This window comes from Zootermopsis nevadensis, unplaced genomic scaffold, assembly GCF_977971745.1.
Source record: "Zootermopsis nevadensis isolate Lab colony 2312 unplaced genomic scaffold, Znev_1.0 Znev_ptg000027l, whole genome shotgun sequence".
In the NCBI taxonomy this organism is placed as follows: Eukaryota; Metazoa; Arthropoda; class Insecta; order Blattodea; family Termopsidae; genus Zootermopsis; species Zootermopsis nevadensis.
Window position 1 is genome coordinate 6,144,769 of NW_028259159.1, and position 18,426 is coordinate 6,163,194.

Genomic DNA, 18,426 nt, shown 5'->3' on the forward strand with positions numbered 1-18,426 from the left:
TTATATCTCAGATAAATAAAGTATCAAGGGATGGAATTATTTCAGCTCGCCAAGTAAAGGGGGTCCGATGACTTCTTTTTTGTAAAATCTGTAATGATTCCATGTCCCTGCAGTAACGTGTAGCCAGCGTTCTTACATGAACTAAACCGCCAAATTACATAGGAGAAGCCATCCGTAATTGAATTTGAAGCACGTTTCCCAGTGCTGCACGAGCCAGTTGTCGACCAAATCACGTACACATATCAATCTTGGTGTCAGTGTCAAATATCGATCACGTTCCGTGCATCAGAGCTCCGTGAGATTCGTCCGTCACGGATATTACACTCAGCAGCTACCTCCTCCCCGACAGGATGACTCAAAATTTAACACTCATCTGATTAAAAATCACGTACAGCTTACAAACAATCTCTTCATGTGGCAGACAAAATGGACCCCCTCAGCCCCAAGAACCTGTTTTGAATAAAAGTGACAAGATTTGAGAACGTGGAACACTTTGCTGTGACTGAAGAAACCCTGGAAACTTAAAGATAAAGGAGGAGAATAATAAACTGAACTGGGAAGTTGGACCGGCATACTTCAGGGCACTGTCCTACTGGGAAGGGAGGAGGGAAACACGCTTTTTGGTTGACGGTAATGAACGTTTACGTACTATAAGATGTTCGTAACACGGCAGAGTCCCGATTATCCAACATTCCGTTTCGTTCCACGTACCCATTACTAATTTGTTAAAAATATATTTTCAATTTATAAATTCAAATTATTTTAGTACTGTTTTTATATGTGACATTTTTTTATTTGACGTCATATTTTACTTTCTAAGTAACTCGATAATATCGTAAACTGAAAAGAAGTTAAGTTAATATATAATTTCGTCTTTCCGAATGCTCTTACGTTTTATCCAACATTTTCGATTATCCGATTATCCTTCTGTCCCGTTAGGTCGGATAATCGGGATACTACTGTATACGATATCAGTTGACTGCTTAGTCGTTTACACAGTGAATACGTTTCTAAACACCCTGTAGGACCCAGTCCTGGTCTTCGGGTACAATTTGCAGCAGCACGTCTCGGCAGCTGGATCGTTAAAGCGTGTCGGACCTGACAGACAGAGGTCGCGAGTTCCAATCTTGTTCAAGGCACGGCTTCTCCTTTTTTTTTTAACCACGATTCATTATCATCATCACAACAGCCGTTGGAGGGTAAATTATTCATTATTTTTAAACTGGAAAATTTCCCGTCAATAATGACGTACTAGGCATCCGTTAACAGCATTACCATGGCAACGGTTGTAGCATTACCCCGCCTAAGCCTCGATCAGCCAAGAAATCTCTTCCCTTCAGGTTTCAGATCAAAAATTTGTACGCATTTCACGTTTCCCCAATGCGTACTACGTGTCCCGCCAATCTCATTCTCCTCTGTTCGATCGTACCAACAATATCTGGTAAAGAGTGCATATTACAGAGTTCTTCAAGATGTATTTTTTTCTCCGAGTCTCCTGTCACATCCTCCATCTGAGGTCCAAACATCCTCCTCAGCATCCTCTCATCAGACACCCTCAATATACGTCCCTCCCTTAACGTAAGATACCAGATTTCACACCCATACAAAACAATAGGTAAATTTACGGGATTTTGGTCTTACGTTTTTAGATAAAAAAATGTTACAAAACACATTCTGAACTGAGTTTGAAAAATTATTAAGGGAAATTTAAGTTCTCTAAAAGCAGCTAAATGAGGTTTAATATCGAAAGGAGTAAAATGGCGAAAATGTATTAAGATCTAAATATTAATCTTATTCAAATTTAACAATTTTGGGTTTCAGGACGTCAAACAGAGTAACCAGTGTAGGATTTCTCTGCTTTACGACGAAAAATGCACAATTCTTCTACGCTTGAAGAATCTAAAATATCTTTTTGAAATTAAACAGTTTCCGGGCGCTCATAATGGATGCTTCTGAGGAAAACCACGTGTATATAGCAACCGCACATTCCTTAATCGTGTGAACTGGAGCAAAAGTGTTGCAAGTTTCTTGCTCGGGACTATACAGAACTGTAACTCGAGAATAAGATAACCTGCTCGTTTTCATTTTATTTTGAAAGCGAAAGTTGATCTCCAAACTGCCTTGTTAATATGACAGGGAAATTCGATCGTGTTCATATACAAGAAAGGGAAAGTTTTCCCTTCACCAATCGGAGTACAATAATCTCTTTCCATAGCCAATCATGACTCAGATTACTGAGGAGCGATCAATATTCCACACAAAGTAGAAGCCACTGTCTGCGAGTGTGGACGAGCACACAATGGTGCCATACCAGCGAGTCTACCTGTGTTACGTCTCATTTGTCAGATAGCTGAGCGAACAGACAAGACCAGATTAAATTGGATTCAAAAAATATTTTTCCAAGAAAAAAGGGCAATGACCTACAACTCCTCGGCGTTACGCTTTTTTTATGATAAACGTCGGCGCACTTCTGTCAATGCATGAGGGGCATATGTCACCACGTTCTTTACGCTGAGCCTCCACAGAAATTTCCCAACCCTAGGTTGCACTATTATACCCCTCTCAACAAGAGGAGAAACATTTTTTATGTGTTGTCCTTCCACTAAAAATACAACGAGTGTCTCTAAACTTATTCTGCAATCACATTCTGTTTATTATGTAACTGAACAGACACTAAATAACATATAATACTATCGGAAAATAATTTTAAATGTCGTAACCGAACACATTCCATGATCGCAGAATCCGAAACAGGAAGCTGATAATCGATCAATTGGTCAAAAATCCCCCCCCCCACGACCTTTGTGGGAGCGGGGTGTGTGTGTGTTATTACAGTGATCACAAGAGCTCGTCCCTAAAACCTACCCTTTGTCAGATAAAAACAATTTAAACTCTTCTGTCTCGAGATTTCTTTTTAATATTATCCTTCCATTAAGACAAAGATATACAAAGTGTTTTTATCCTTTCCCGTTTACCGAATACAGTCCTTGTACACATGCCTTCATCCTGTTTCACCATCTCATCTTCAGATTTATAACAAAAGTTAACAAACAGAACAAATTTCGAAGTTCCTCATTACTCAGTTTTCTGCTGTTCTGCCATCTCCTTTCTTCAGGCTTCACCAGTATCAGAGTAGCTACTTGGCCCTCTCTAACATTACATATCACCGCCATCTTTTCTTTGAAGCGTAATTAGACCCCTAATTAATAAAGAATCTAGTGTGCCACCCCCGGCCCGTTGTCTACGATCAATGTATTCGCTTAAATGTTCCCAAAAAAAAATATCTGCTTAGATTTAGGCCATTTCTGCATGCAGTGTATTTTTTTTCCACATAAACCTGGATTCCCTAAAATTGAGAATAAAGAAATTACCGAACAATGATTCAGGGAATGGAGAAACGTGAATTATACGTTTCTTCACGAAAAACACGGATTGTAAGACGGAAATGAACAAAAATAGAATCGTTTTCCCTATCTCTTACATCCGTAGTTTTCTATTACAATGAATAATGGAGACAGTGCCATCTATCACCTCATTGAAAAAAATGTCCACGTGTCGATGTTTGCCTCACACCCCCGCGCAGAGATTTTATTGTGGGTGGAAAGTACGAGCAACCCCGGTAAGACTAAATTATATATATAAAAAAAAGTCGAATTTAAACAAGTTACATCCAATCACGAAACAACATCAAAATCGAAATGTTAACCCCTGAAATCACAGCGGTAAATATAAGTACCATATGCTGTAATATTCATTAACTCCGCATTTTGACAGCAGAGGGTGCTTTCGTATGATTCTCACTGTAAACAGCGATTATTTCCTTAAACTGCATTAACCAATTAATGTTTGTAATGGTGAAGTTTCGTGTTTTCTTCGCGGTACGGACTGAATTCTTAAGTATTTATACAAGCTTCGGCTTTGAAGGGTTAACCTGACCATATGTCAAAAGCAGGCTTCATAGGGTAGGTTAAGTGAATTGGAGAGGATTTAAAAGGAAGTGGCCTTGGTCTCGCTACTGTAGCTAAGCGACAGCCGGTTACCGAGCCGAGAATCAAACCCCAGTAGTCTTGAATCAGAAGCGGGATTTACTCACGAATAATAGGAATTTATTCCTAGGTTACAGGCTACATTATGGTTACGACAGTTTAGGTACCTTAATGAATGTATCTCACATCTCACATTTTTCCTTGTATTTTTAATCAGTTGAGTCAAATCCACACCCTCGCACTAGTTACACATTTAACACACATTAAATACTGTATTTTCTTTCTATCTGTTTCTAGGTCTTCCAAGTGGTTTGTCATCTTTTTGAGCGTATTATCCCATCAATTATGGGAAGGAACTTAGGAAAATAACTACAGACGACTTCCGGATCTTTTGGATCGTTTATAAGTTGGAGATGAGGACTTAGTTCGAGCTCCGACTGGCTTATCCCAGAAGAAAGGGCCCCAGAAGGGGTCTGGGTGAACAAACTGTAACTTCTGGCAGTGAGAACTGAACCCTGGTCGTTGAGTCACCTTACTGACTGAGCTACGCTGTTCTGCTCAGGCACGCACATTAAGCCACTAGCACGGTTCATCAACAAAACGGATAATACTCGGCTTCCGTTCTTTTTTTATCAGAAAAATGGAAACTGCGTACAAAAGATCTTTGTTGCTGACAGCAATTCTTTTTTCCCTTCCTTTTAAAAGGTTCTGAATCCTGTCCGGTCGTGACCAGATTTTTATGTTTTCTATTTTATTTTTATCCTCGCCACAAAGAAAAGCTGTCATGGATCCATTCCTCCCATCATCCAATTTCCTTGTCCCCAAATCCATTCACATTTCTGTGCCATTCCTTTTAACTTGCTTTTTGCGACAATTTTTTGAGCAGACGATGGTCTAAAACACATCCGACGCCCTCTGACCTGCGTGCCAAAGAACGTAAAATATTAACAGCCAATCGCCACGAGATTAATAACTCCACTGAGGAGATGACAGTTGCTTATGTGGTCAAGGAATTAAACTGTAACTCTTAAGATTCACAAGGTCACCGCCATTTCATCCTATTCTGAGCCAGTTTAATCCAGTGTAATATTTAATCCCGATTCATTAATACCCATTTTAATATCCTTCCATCTAAGGTAAATCTTCACAGTTTTCTACTCTCAAATTAAGTAAAAAAAAATGCAATAAAAAGCTCAGAACTTACATAAATACAGCAATGAGAAATAAAAGTGTAGAACTCGTGGATCCCCCTAGGCACAACTTGGGGATCCCCGGTCAAGAAACATTGGAGTAAAGGTAAGCCAGTTATCAGTAAAAAATTTCTTATCTCAAACATGCATTCTCCTTGACTCACATACCACATCGTCCTTGATTCTTATTAAAATATGAATCGAAAATCATAAATTTTGAATGTCTACAAACAAATTTCGAGCGTAGGCTTAGCAATAACAAACGAACAAACAAACGAAAGAGCAGGAATGCGATAAAACAAAGGCAGAATGAGGTTCATTTTCCGTTCTTGACACCTTCTTTCATGTCCAGCGCAGTCACTGGGGGGGGGGGGGGGGGCGAGAAACAATGCGCACTTAGACCCTCCCCCCTTGCAAAAAAAAAAAAAAACTAATTTCATCAAACAAAACGGCGAGAAGATTACAAATGTACATGATGGTTTACATGCAAGATGCATCGGATTAATTTATCCCTTTTCTGTCATAATCGATCATCTTTGTGAAAGAGAGCATGGCTGACAAAGGCAGGGTAGTTTGAAAAGGTTAAGCCAGCCGGTCATGCTATGGTTGGTAATATCCGATGGGGGGATATAATCGTCCTGTATCATTATAACTCACGTGCGCTTTCCTGAATTCCTTACTCAGAGATGTTCTCTCAATCCTGTACGTGTCTCACAGTCTGGGGCATCTGAACGCATCGCTGCAACAAGGACATACATCACACCAGTGCTACCTGGTGACTATATTTCATGACACCAAATAGACATGATATTTTATTTATTTATTTATTTATTTATTTAGTGTTCTGTCTGACGACAGGTCCATATGAACAGGATCCTTCCATCCTTTTCTCGGACTGGGACCTGTTCATATACGTTCTTGGCAGATGATCCAGAAGTGGTTTGCCATTGCCTTCTTCTGTGTGTGAATGGAGTAATTGTTGGGATGCCACGGAGGAAAACTCCGTGTTGCCTAGACCACGGCCTTGCCCAACACAAGTTATAAATTCGGGCACCGCCGGGAATCGAACCCGAGACCCCAGGATTACAAGGCCAGCGTTCTAACCGCTAGACCACCTCATCTTATTATTATTTAGTGTTCTGTCTGACGACAGGTCCATATGAACAGGATCCTTCCATCCTTTTCTCGGACTGGGACCTGTTCATATACGTTCTTGGCAGATGATCCAGAAGTGGTTTGCCATTGCCTTCTTCTGTGTGTGAATGGAGTAATTGTTGGGATGCCACGGAGGAAAACTCCGTGTTGCCTAGACCACGGCCTTGCCCAACACAAGTTATAAATTCGGGCACCGCCGGGAATCGAACCCGAGACCCCCAGGATTACAAGGCCAGCGTTCTAACCGCTAGACCACCGTGGCTTAGACATGATATTACGCGTTGTTAAAGCGAATTTCGCTTTGATATAAAACGAAACGAAAACGCATTTCATAGCTTGTCTGCACGCGTACGTTTCAGCTAAAAGGAACTCGATGTAAGTCCATAAATTGCGCAGGGAAGAGATCCTCTTGAGAAGCTAGTAGTCGCTCAGCTGCTCAATAAACACCTGACTTTTATGGAACCCGAGCCTTTGAGACTTTGCAACTAAAATTTAGTATGCTCTTATCATTACCCTCATGTGCGTGCTACATGCCCACACACACACAGAGCTCCACACTTTCTTAACCTGGGAATTAGTCGGGGATAAGTGGTTACCTTCACCATCGAGGAATGAACCCTGGTAGCCACTGAACGCAGAAACATGCTGGATAAACTGAAGACAAGGTGAATCAAGGCAGGGATTTAGACGGTTTTGATACTAAGCGCCTTTATTCAAAGGAGTCGAAAGATGCCCTGGGTTTTCTCCAGAAAGCTGGAAAGATGGGGGAGGACATGGCTGGGTTGCGATGAAGCTAATGGCTCTGCTTAAAGACACGTCACGTCGCATGTATGTATCCACCTTCTAATCCGGTTCATCACGCCGAATTAGCTGCAGACTAGAGGATGCAAAAAGTGAGGCAAATGACAGTAGTTCTTGTTCACGAGAACGCTTGAGTGACTGGTCCACAGGTTATAACAAACGCCTGCCTAAGGTCTTCGATGGTAGGTGGGAGCAGGCGGTTGTGACTTCGAGGTAAAATTCCGAAGTTGTCCCTGGTTTCTGGAGGTATAGCTCCACGCATACTTAACCTCGACACTAGGTGGAGGTACGTGATTAGCTTCACCCTCCGGCCGCATTGCCTCCGAGGAAAGAACGCCGATATAAACTAGATAAGGCTGTATCGCCGCGACGGTGGTCTAGCGGTTAGAACGCTGGCCTTGTTATCCTGGGGTCCCGGGTTCGATTCCCGGCGGTGCCCGAATTTATAACTTGTGTTGGGCAAGGCCGTGGTCTAGGCAACACGGAGTTTTCCTCCGTGGCATCCCAACAATCACTCCATTCACACACAGAAGAAGACAATGGCAAACCACTTCTGGATCATCTGCCAAGAACGTATATGAACAGGTCCCAGTCCGAGAAAAGGATGGAAGGATCCTGTTCATATGGACCTGTCGTCAGACAGAAAAAAAAAAAATTGTGCCCCAGGACCAGTGTTCACGTTTTGATTAAGAGATAAATAAAGTCCTGTCCGGAATTGAACTAAGGAAAACACGGATACTTGGTGAGATTTCAGGTTCTAATGGATGTGACAATAAATATGGGTGTCTTTTGTGATGTTGTGCCGGGTAGTCTGTTTCAGAGGTGTTTGCTGCTTCCATCGTCAGGGCGAAAGACTTTCGTACAGATACTTAAATACAGGTTCAGGATAACGACGAATTTCGTAGTGATGATGATGGTCGGAAATTCAGCCGAATCGAATTTCGGGTTTTATAAAAGGCGGAGAATTATTGACTAGCTAAGCGACTATCACGTTTTTCAAGAAATTCTCTGCTAACCCAAGTAATTTATTTTTGAATCTACTTCGGACTATTAGTTTCGGACAGAACCGTCACGTGTCATTTCTGGAATAAAGTTTGCAATTACAAAGGCTTTCTCCTGTCACGGAAAGCCAGCCTGAATGCATCGCGGTGCATCCTGTAAGGTCTACCGCCCTCACTCCACCGCTGTATCAGCGAAAAATCTTATTACAGCTGCAGACATCGGTGAATTTATCCCGTGTGAACCGTACTAACACCTGTCCGGTTGGTTCACAAGAGACGCGGCGTGAAATCTAAAACCCTGGGCAAAGAAGATGACCACGGTGGAACGAGTGAGAAGAAATAAATCCTTATTTCCTTAAATCCAGTATAGAATTTCCTACCGAGTCGCTATCCTTAACACTTCCCGTTGCAGACAACACAAAGGCGAGAGCGAATACGAAATTGAGTGGAAAAACCACGCAAGTCAGCAAATAAAAATAGAATTCGGAGATGAAACTCCATTGCCTTTCATGTTCACGTGTTTCGCCTCCTTTCTCTTCCATCCTCTCAGTAAATCAGGTGAACCAACTTACTTCCACCACAATGACATCTGCACTTAGAAACGAATACCAAAAGTACTCAATCTCTGTTTTGCACTGAATCGAAATTACATTAGGCAGCAGACCATCGCGGCTAGGTTCACAAGATCACGTTTCTTATCCACAGCGGAAGAGTTAGTTACTGAATCTTGTACTGTACGCATATGGGGCCTGCGAGTTCACCGGACTTCGGAAGTTGTACTTGTGTTGCGTCACAGCCGTGTTGACAGCGCAGAAAGAAGTCACGTGACGCAGCAAACAGTTTCGCCATCCGTGATATAGAGTTTCTATACTGAACACGTTATAGAAACTCATATATATATATAGAATTAAAATATCAAGTTTACATTAACTACTGTTAAATGTTATGATCTTTTCACGCGGTGCGATAGAAATGCTTCATACTTTATAGACCTACAGTTATTTATGAGGCGGTCGTCTACGGCAGGTCTAGCGGTTAGAACGCTGGCCTTGGGGTCTCGGGTTCGATTCCCGGCGGTGCCCGAATTTATAACTTGTGTTGGGCAAGGCCGTGGTCTAGGCAACACGGAGTTTTCCTCCGTGGCATCCCAACGATTACTCCATTCACACACAGAAGAAGGCAATGGCAAACCACTTCTGGATCATCTGCCAAGAACGTATATGAACAGGTCCCAGTCCGAGAAAAGGATGGAAGGATCCTGTTCATATGGACCTGTCGTCAGACAGAACACTAAATAATAATACCCCCAGATATAATTTCTCTTCAACTTTTTACCCCCAAAGTTGTTGGTGTATAATTCAAGTTATACGTAGTATATAATCTACATCTAAAATAAATGAAATAAATTACATTACCGATTATTCAGTGTTTATCATAAAATAATATATATTTTTTTAAATTTCACGTACACCCAAAGATGTCTTCGCGTACCCCAGGTTGACTATCACTAGTCTACGGTATTAATAAAAAAAAGACGAGAAGTAACAAACGCGATAGGTCTAGCAGGTCCCCTACCAACATTCTAAACCTGAATATCCCGAATATCGAAAAAAGATAAATAAATTCGCAGCTTTCGGACAAGAGGCTGAGAAGTGAGTGTCCCGGAACATATACCAACCGTGATGCATCTACTTTGGAGGGAACTGTACTCACGCCGCGGCAAGGTGCAATGCACTTTACAAGTTCTTCTTCAGAACGCGACGAGCTGCAAATTACATCTCGCGGGTCACGAGCCCGTGCCGCGGGGCACTAGATAACCCCTTTCAAGGTCACCGCGTGAGAAAGAGCCTCGCGGGGTTCACCAATGAGCAGGGTTCATCACAAATAAGAACTTAACAACAACCGAGGCGTATGAATTTCTTTGACGCGGCATGATGCTAAAAGAGCCTATGACTGATGGACAAATAGGGCTATAAGGCATTTTTACACATGGAATTATGACCCTGAAGATGGCTGACTTTTTACTCGTTAATATAAGGTTCGACACGTGGCTGTGTAGTTTTAGCGACTGAGAAGTGTGTATTAGCACAAAGAGGAGATTTAGTTTTTAATTATTTAAAGACAGATGCTGGGAAATTTTGTGCCGCGCACAGGGCTGCCAACTTCTTGATACTATTTGATCGTGTACACTCAATAAACAGATATAATATAATCAGGTAATCTAGCGGTTAGAACGCTGGCCTTGTAATCCTGGGGGTCTCGGGTTCGATTCCCGGCGGTGCCCGAATTCATAACTTGTGTTGGGCAAGGCCGTGGTCTAGGCAACACGGAGTTTTCCTCCGTGGCATCCCAACAATTACTCCATTCACACACAGAAGAAGGCAATGGCAAACCACTTCTGGATCATCTGCCAAGAACGTATATGAACAGGTCCCAGTCCGAGAAAAGGATGGAAAGATCCTGTTCATATGGACCTGTCGTCAGACAGAACACTAAATAATAATAATAAAACAGATTTAAACATAGAAATATTTCAAGACTACCGTTAATGGTGTAATATTATACCACATCTGTAATCCTAACGGCGACCGTTTTGACTTTCAGCAGGTGGTATTGCACGTAAACAGAAGCAGTGACGATCAGCAGTCGTCAAAGTATGTCGCTGGGTTAACAGAAGCTACGACTAATTACAAATTTTCAATAATAAACTACACGAAGGTTCTTCAGACAATTTTCTGTTTCAAGTTCTCTAACAGCACCCCGCCCTATTAAAACGCCATTTGGTTCCTCAGGCACTGTTAGTGTAATTACAGTGGGAACATCTCACGAGAAGGGCAGAACAAATGTAGATCTTTATGGGCTCTCGGCACTTCCAATGGTGCTGACCGCCTTTGAGATCTGCCGCAACAAATCTTCAAAACACCAAGCGTGACTGGCAATCAGACCCGATACCATAAGCTTGCTACTCGGCACTAAAAGTAGTTTCACTAAGTCTTTTTACTCGAAATACGTGATTTTACATAGTACAGACCTGGACCCAAACTTTCATAAGGATATCATTTTTCAGCAGCTCTTACAAAAAAGAGGGCAAGTTGATTTCATTGTATTTATGGAAAGATACTTGACTCACGTCGAGAAAACCTCGTAGCTCCTGCCGGAAACCGGGAAGTGACAGTTGTGTTCTGTTTTGTGTTAAGAATTCAAGTATTTTATTCTCTAATGCATTTTTTTTTCCATTACGAAAACTTCGATAACATTTTACGTGAATTAATTTTTGCATTTCTCTTCGACGTTCAGCAAAAACTACAAACACAAATATTTTTAAAGACATTAAAAATCATACCTTAAAGAACACACAAAATGGAATTATGCAGTGACACCGATGGATCTGAAATATTCGTCTTTGATATTCCAACAGGAGACACGTTGACGTGGAATTAGGAAATACTTCTGGGTACAGACGCCAGGTGGCATACGTACTGCGTTTTTATTTTGAAATACGAGACAAAAGATACATAAGACTTTGGAACAAATAAATTAACTGTTCTTTTTACTGTCCCGGTTAAGTGAGGAAGAAAGTTCCTGTGTAGTAACAGAGATTTCTATTGAAACATGCTACAGTCACAGCAGCTGTGTAGCCCGAGGCACTGGACTTCAGCAAGAGACCATCAGTTATATCCTTATAAACAAGACACGTCTTTCACATCTGGGGAACACGAGTGATGATATCAAATGGTCCTCAAACAAATATGATGTGGAGATGTGAACTAAATTCATCTGACTCAGGAGACGCTTCAATGGTAGGGTTTTGTAAACACGGTAATGAACCTCGTAGTTAAATAAATTGCAAGAAACTTATTCAGTAGCTAAACAACTCAGCTTCACAAAAATAATTCTACTCCCTGGAGTCTGGACGGCTGTGCGCAGTGGCTGGACCAACAGCATTCGAATCCCGACAGCGAGATTATTTTTAACTTCGCTACTATAATTACCCCAAGCCCGGACAGTGTCCGGGATCCTTTATAAGGAATTAAAGCGACCGGAGCTCCAGACATCGTGTCTTACACACGCATTAAAATCTCTTATCTCCCATCGATTGTAAAATACATATTGATCTGAACCAAGGACTTACGTCTTTTTCGATACTCGCCGTTTCTCACCCTGATGGAAGGACACAAATTGAGGGTGTCTGAGAAAAACATTCCAGGGATAATATCCGGACACAAACAAGGAACTGGAAGATGAAGAAATGTACATGACAGGAGCTTTAGAATTTGCACCCTTCACCGAATATTGTTCATATCATAATTAAATCGAGGATGAGATAGATAAAACATATAAAACCCATGAGGAGACGAGAATTGTAGCAGTTGCAATAATCTTTAGTCGAAAGACAACCATCTTCAAGAAGGATAGCGCTCTACAGGATTAGTTGTAATTATTAATTTATAGTTTCTTATAGCCTTGGCTTGTGAGTCGTAAGATGCTACGTGTCCCAGCGCTGAGACAACCTTGGTTCTCACGGGAACAGATCTCGTGGCCCGCGCTGTTCCGGCCGAGAGACACGAGCGCTCGTGCGGCGGGTCAGTCAGTGGCGTGCATCCTTCTTCACCGCGCTCTACTGCGCAGTACCATGCTCCTTCGTACTGATATAATTTATTTTTTTTCATTTAGTAACAAGTGTAAGAGTGAAGCATTCAAATGGTACACAGTTAAATCCAAACTACAGCCAATGATATTAAAATAAATATCATAAATGTGAGGTAATAATTGGAACAGGAGGCTGGGTGGACCCTGAAGTCGGTCTGAAAAATCCCGTGCCCCTCGGAGGATCGAACCCCGGTCGTCCAGTCCGCGGAGAGTGACTGAGCTGAATGGTATTTGTAACTCAGTAACGCCACTGATGAGCATTGGCTTGCGTCCGGACCAAGGCAAGAAGTGTTCGCGGTTCTTAGCGACAACTGCATTACACGCCGAGGTTTTTACTTCGAGACCACAGTACCTGCGGTTACACGACTGGCTTCTCGGTTCAGATCCTTACGTTTCACGGCGAAAGTGGCCGGCCAGGCAGTCAGCAACCATCTGAACCAGAAGCAACAGATCGAAATTTTCTGAATGAAATGCGGATTCCGGTATCATTTTATATTATATTTTGCATATTTCGGGGTTTAAGTCGTTGTGTCTATTATGTATGGGCGTTAACCTTCGTCTCTCACATAAATTGAAGATTACACATAGAGATTTTGCTTCTAAACACGATTACGAGAGCTTAAGTGTCAAAAAATTGAGAAAAAAAAATCCAAAATGAGGAGCTCAGTAACTTGTACTGAACGCCAGATATTATTAGGATGATCAAATGATGGCTAACATATATAAAATCATGTGATCACCTTCGGGTTCCATACAGGCAGAGAATTTCTCGACTAGCTGAGAAACTATCAGCTTTTAGAAAAGGATTCTGTTCTAGGGAGTTAGTAAATATTATAGTAAGCAATATATCTGGACGTAAGATAGAAGAATATCAAAGTAATTGATAAAATTACATAGGGAGAACCTTCATAGCTTGTAGGCCACTCTTCACTAAATATTGTCGGAGTAATTACATCAACATCGAAAGTAATCTTGGAGTCTTTCTGTAACAACAATTTCCAACTTATTAATTTAAAATGCTCCCCACCCCCATAGAAAACAGCCGTGTTTTGTTTCCATAGCAACAAATGGAAGCCCCCCCCCCCCCGAAGCAGATGGTGGATGTAACACACGATTTTTAAAACATATTATTACAAGTACGCAGACTTAAATGAGAGTTTAAAAATTATTGCGAATAACTCAAGGCATTCTGCGAAGTGTCTTCAAAATACATTAAGAACAAAATTACCCGCTGTCGTATCAGCTGTAGGGGCTATTTTATGACTTCAGCGTTGGAGTTTATTACTGTTAACCGTGTTTTCCCTTCTCAGTTTCGGCCCCAAAATTGTTTCCTCCCTTCGACAACGACCGCAGGTTACAGGAATCGAACCAGTAATTTTCTCCTGGCAGAAAACACGGACGGTTCTTTACGATGCCATAACTCGTGAGCTGTAGCTCCTTCCTGCTGTTGTTGTATTCTCGTTGCCAGGTCCAAACAATCCGTGCTACCTCGTCTTTCGATTACGAGCCGCGTCGAAAGTTGAAAAATCATCCGTTTCTGTAAACATCGCAGTTGCATCTCCCTGAAGATGGCAGTTGTTAAAAACGCGACATTTACGGGAGGACATATGAGCCATGGTAGAGTCAAAAAAGAGCAAAAACATTCAAATAAGGGGGACAACTGAAGAATCAGTATTAATGCAGGCCTTACAGTGTATAAAGGCGATACTGCAGAAAAAAACACGACACGTCCAACTACTGCAGTGGTTACGCGGAACACGAAATAAAACTACAAAATTTCCGATGTTTTTTTTTCCTCTCTCCGAAATTTTAGCACTAAGATCGCGAGATGAATATGAACCAAGTGTTAACAAACACCGACTTAAAACACATCACAAGAAAAGAATCCAAACACCTCCGCCCCCCTGGGCCCACAAAAAAAGAAGTTGCTTCCATTTAACCCCTTCAAATTATTTGAAAAGTGGTGTTAATGAAGGTCTGTCCATGTTTTCTTTGTAGATTTGCTGTCCTGGCACTTGGATCGTGAGCTCGGAGACATGAAGGGGATGATGAGAGGGTTAAAACATACGACCTCACAGTTACGTTCTCAATTTCCACCCTATCTCTGACACGACCCGCGAATTCTAGCTGTAGGCGCTTTAGGGGAGAGGCGATATAGCTCCTACTCATTCTTAACCTCGTCACTCGATGGGGGTGAGTGGTCAGCATCACGCCCCGGCCGTGCTTTATCCCCAGGGAAACGACCCCAGTACACATTGGACAGGAGACTGAGTGGGCCCCCAGAGCCGGTCTGGTGGCATAGGTTACGCTGTCGGGGATCGAACCCCGTTCGCCCAGTCCGTAGCAGTCACTATACTGACTCAGCTTTATTATTTAGTGTTCTGTCTGAGGACAGGTCCATATGAACAGGATCCTTCCATTATTTTCTCTTCTCGGACTGGGACCTGTTCATATACGTTCTTGGCAGATGATCCAGAAGTGGTTTGCCATTGCCTTCTTCTGTGTGTGAATGGAGTAATTGTTGGGATGCCACGGAGGAAAACTCCGTGTTGCCTAGACCACGGCCTTGCCCAACACAAGTTATAAATTCGGGCACCGCCGGGAATCGAACCCGAGACCCCAGAATTACAAGGCCAGCGTTCTAACCGCTAGACCACCTCATCTTATTATTATTTAGTGTTCTGTCTGACGACAGGTCCATATGAACAGGATCCTTCCATCCTTTTCTCGGACTGGGACCTGTTCATATACGTTCTTGGCAGATGATCCAGAAGTGGTTTGCCATTGCCTTCTTCTGTGTGTGAATGGAGTAATTGTTGGGATGCCACGGAGGAAAACTCAGTGTTGCCTAGACCACGGCCTTGCCCAACACAAGTTATAAATTCGGGCACCGCCGGGAATCGAACCCGGGACCCCAGGATGTTTTTTTTTTTAAATTTTGAGTGTATTTTAAATTAATTTTATCAGATCCCCCAATTCCCAGTGCGCTAGAGGTGGCAATCATACTACTAAGAGGGAAAACGTGTATATACAACTTAGAAACTTGACTTTCCTACAGAAATTAATATAAGCCGTTCTTGCCCTTGGATGTGTGGGTGTTATCAGACGTCGCACGTCTAGCGATCCGTGTAGCGTATTGCCGGTCACGTGTTTCCCATATACCCCGTGTTCTGTGTGGTCGCATTGTGCAAAGCAAATCTGTCTGAACGAAAATATTTTCCTTCCATGCGATTTTCTCGCTTTAGAAAAACCGAAACTGAACCGACCGGGGGAGGGGGGGGGGTGGATCTGGTTTGAGGTCCAGCGGAAAATCGGCGTATGAAACAATACCGGAAAATCTGTACCCGCAACTCCATGCTAATTTGACGACGCAATTATGATCCCAGTCCCAAATGAACAATTCATAACGAGTGTAGACGATATTACACCATTAGTGATGTGTTATCAGCGCATTACCTCCTTCCTTCCTTCCAGAAAGCCTACTTATTGCTTTGGTAATTAAGCTTAATTATTCCGTATTATGACACAAAAGTTTTTCCTCAGATAGATTCCACTAAACATAAACAATATCCTGACGATGGAAGCAGAGACAGCCTCCGAATCTCAATCGGGTCACCAGCCAAGTTTGACGACTACGAGACTACTCGTACATCACCTTTAAACGGACGGCAATCGATTCATTCCACATCCTTAAATAATTTTGGTATAGTTTATTCATTACCACGTCCCCACTTTGATTCGACGTTTATAACCTCTGTAGTTAAAACAGCCACCATTCCACCCCTATTCTCCCTCTATCACGTACGCTGCTCATTCTCCTATGAGCCGAGCATCAGAAAGAAACATCAGTAGTTGATTTACGTCACTCTGTTCCAACTTCTTTACCAACTTGCGGATTTCTCAGCCGATACATCTCATTCGAAAGACCGACGGCCAATCAGGGCCTTTTTAAGTTGGATAAAACACTCGGAGCGTCAAACTGTCCACTCACTTCAACTAATAACGTCGGAGTTATGAATGCAAGGAGTTATACTTCCTTCCCCCCCCCCCCCCCATACGCCTCAACTGCGCGCTACGTATAGATACGTTTAGTGGGTGATTTATGCCCTTAATCCACGGAGGCGCAAGATCTCACACGGGGAATTATTGACTTTGAACACATAAATATTTTCAACAGATCTGTGTCACTAAGGATAACGTAGAGTTCTGTTGCCCAAAAAAAAAAAGCAAGTAATCGGCAATTACTGTGCAAAAGCACGCGTTGTGGGGAAAACAGACCAGCGCACGGCTCGAATCAATATTTAATTTATTTCTAGTGGTGAAGAGCCATAGATCAAGTTCAGAGGATTGTGAGTAAGGGGGGTCCCTTCAGACCAGGGCTGTGGAGTCGGACTCCGACCTCGATGTAAAATCTTAGGAACAATTTCTATACCGTCTGAGTCGCCGGCGGCCTCACGCTTTTAGGGAGATTCAACGACGCGTTGAGCCACGTGGTTCGGGAATAAAGCTTTGTAACTTTGGTTCTGGTACTTTAAGACCCAGTGGTAACTATATGTACCACCTGCTTCAAACAGTTAATAACTCTTCGTTTTGTATGTATGGGTTTCGGATTGTTCTCAGAATAAGCATCGATTATTTCCTTAAACAGCGTCAACCAGTGAAGTGTTGTGTTTTCTTTTCGGTACGGACTGATTTATTAAATAATATTTAGACGAGCTTCGGCTTCAAAGGGTTAAGAATAAGAACTCTGTACAAATCAATCGATTTCTGCAATAAACATTAGACGTATATTTAAATATATTTTGTAAGTATAAAAAGTAGGCTGATGATTCACGTGGTGGTGACGAAATCTCTTAAGGTGCCAGTTACCACTTTAGTAAGTTTACCCTTATTAATACATATTCAGCTTTAATGAAGGAGTCGGAGTCGGAGATTTTAGTACTGACTCCACAGCCCTGCTTCAGACCTTAAGGTCCTCGGACTCATTCCTGGTATAAACGTCAGGCAGAATTCGTAGCCAATAACAGAGTTAGGTAACTCATATATTATTATAGTATATTATTATATTGTTATTAATGCTGTAAAGATGTCGACTGTGGCCTTCTGGTTTGTAGCGACGTGTGGTATTGTAGGTGGTTACCGACTTTATGGCGGCACCTACTTGCTTCCACGTCTATCCTGAACATGGAGGCGAAAAGTTCCTCCGAAACGTCGGTAACCATCTACAACCTACATGGCGTCATAAGCGGGGAATGTAACTAAATGACCCTGTGTGAATATATAAGACTAGTAAATTTCACATAAAAATGGCTGTAATTGGAATTTATGTAATTTATATTAAAGATAAAAATGTAGTAATTTCTTCATTGAAGTGGCAGATGCATTCAGGGGAAAAAAACTGTGTAAACGAAGAGCTATTTTTACATAAGCGGATCAATTTCAAAGTGATAATTACAGACATTTATTCGTGTATAACGTATAGATGAAACTATTAATGTTACATTAACATTTTTAAAAAGACACTGGCTCTCTCAAAGGAGAAGCATGTTTCGCCATGTTCATTTTTGCTGAAAGAACATAAATAAAAGAGTGGCGTATCATTTTCAAACAGGATTAAAAACGCACAAGTGGGAAAAAAAATAA

At 41.9% G+C, this 18,426-nt stretch overlaps 1 protein-coding gene across 3 annotated transcripts in view; it reads right to left on the bottom strand.

The window, feature by feature from the left end:
* The window catches only part of LOC110839856 (tRNA wybutosine-synthesizing protein 4), a 124,088-nt gene that overhangs the window by 68,308 nt on the left and 37,354 nt on the right, over positions 1 to 18,426 (bottom strand). Inside the window, exon 10 of one of the 3 annotated variants that reach the window (XM_022084395.2) lies at positions 5,897 to 5,915. The exons of the other annotated variants lie outside the window; for them this stretch is intronic. The gene's annotated coding sequence lies outside the window, so the exon portion shown is untranslated. Of the gene's footprint in view, positions 1 to 5,896; positions 5,916 to 18,426 lie in introns of those variants that run through there. 3 annotated transcript variants of the gene reach the window in all.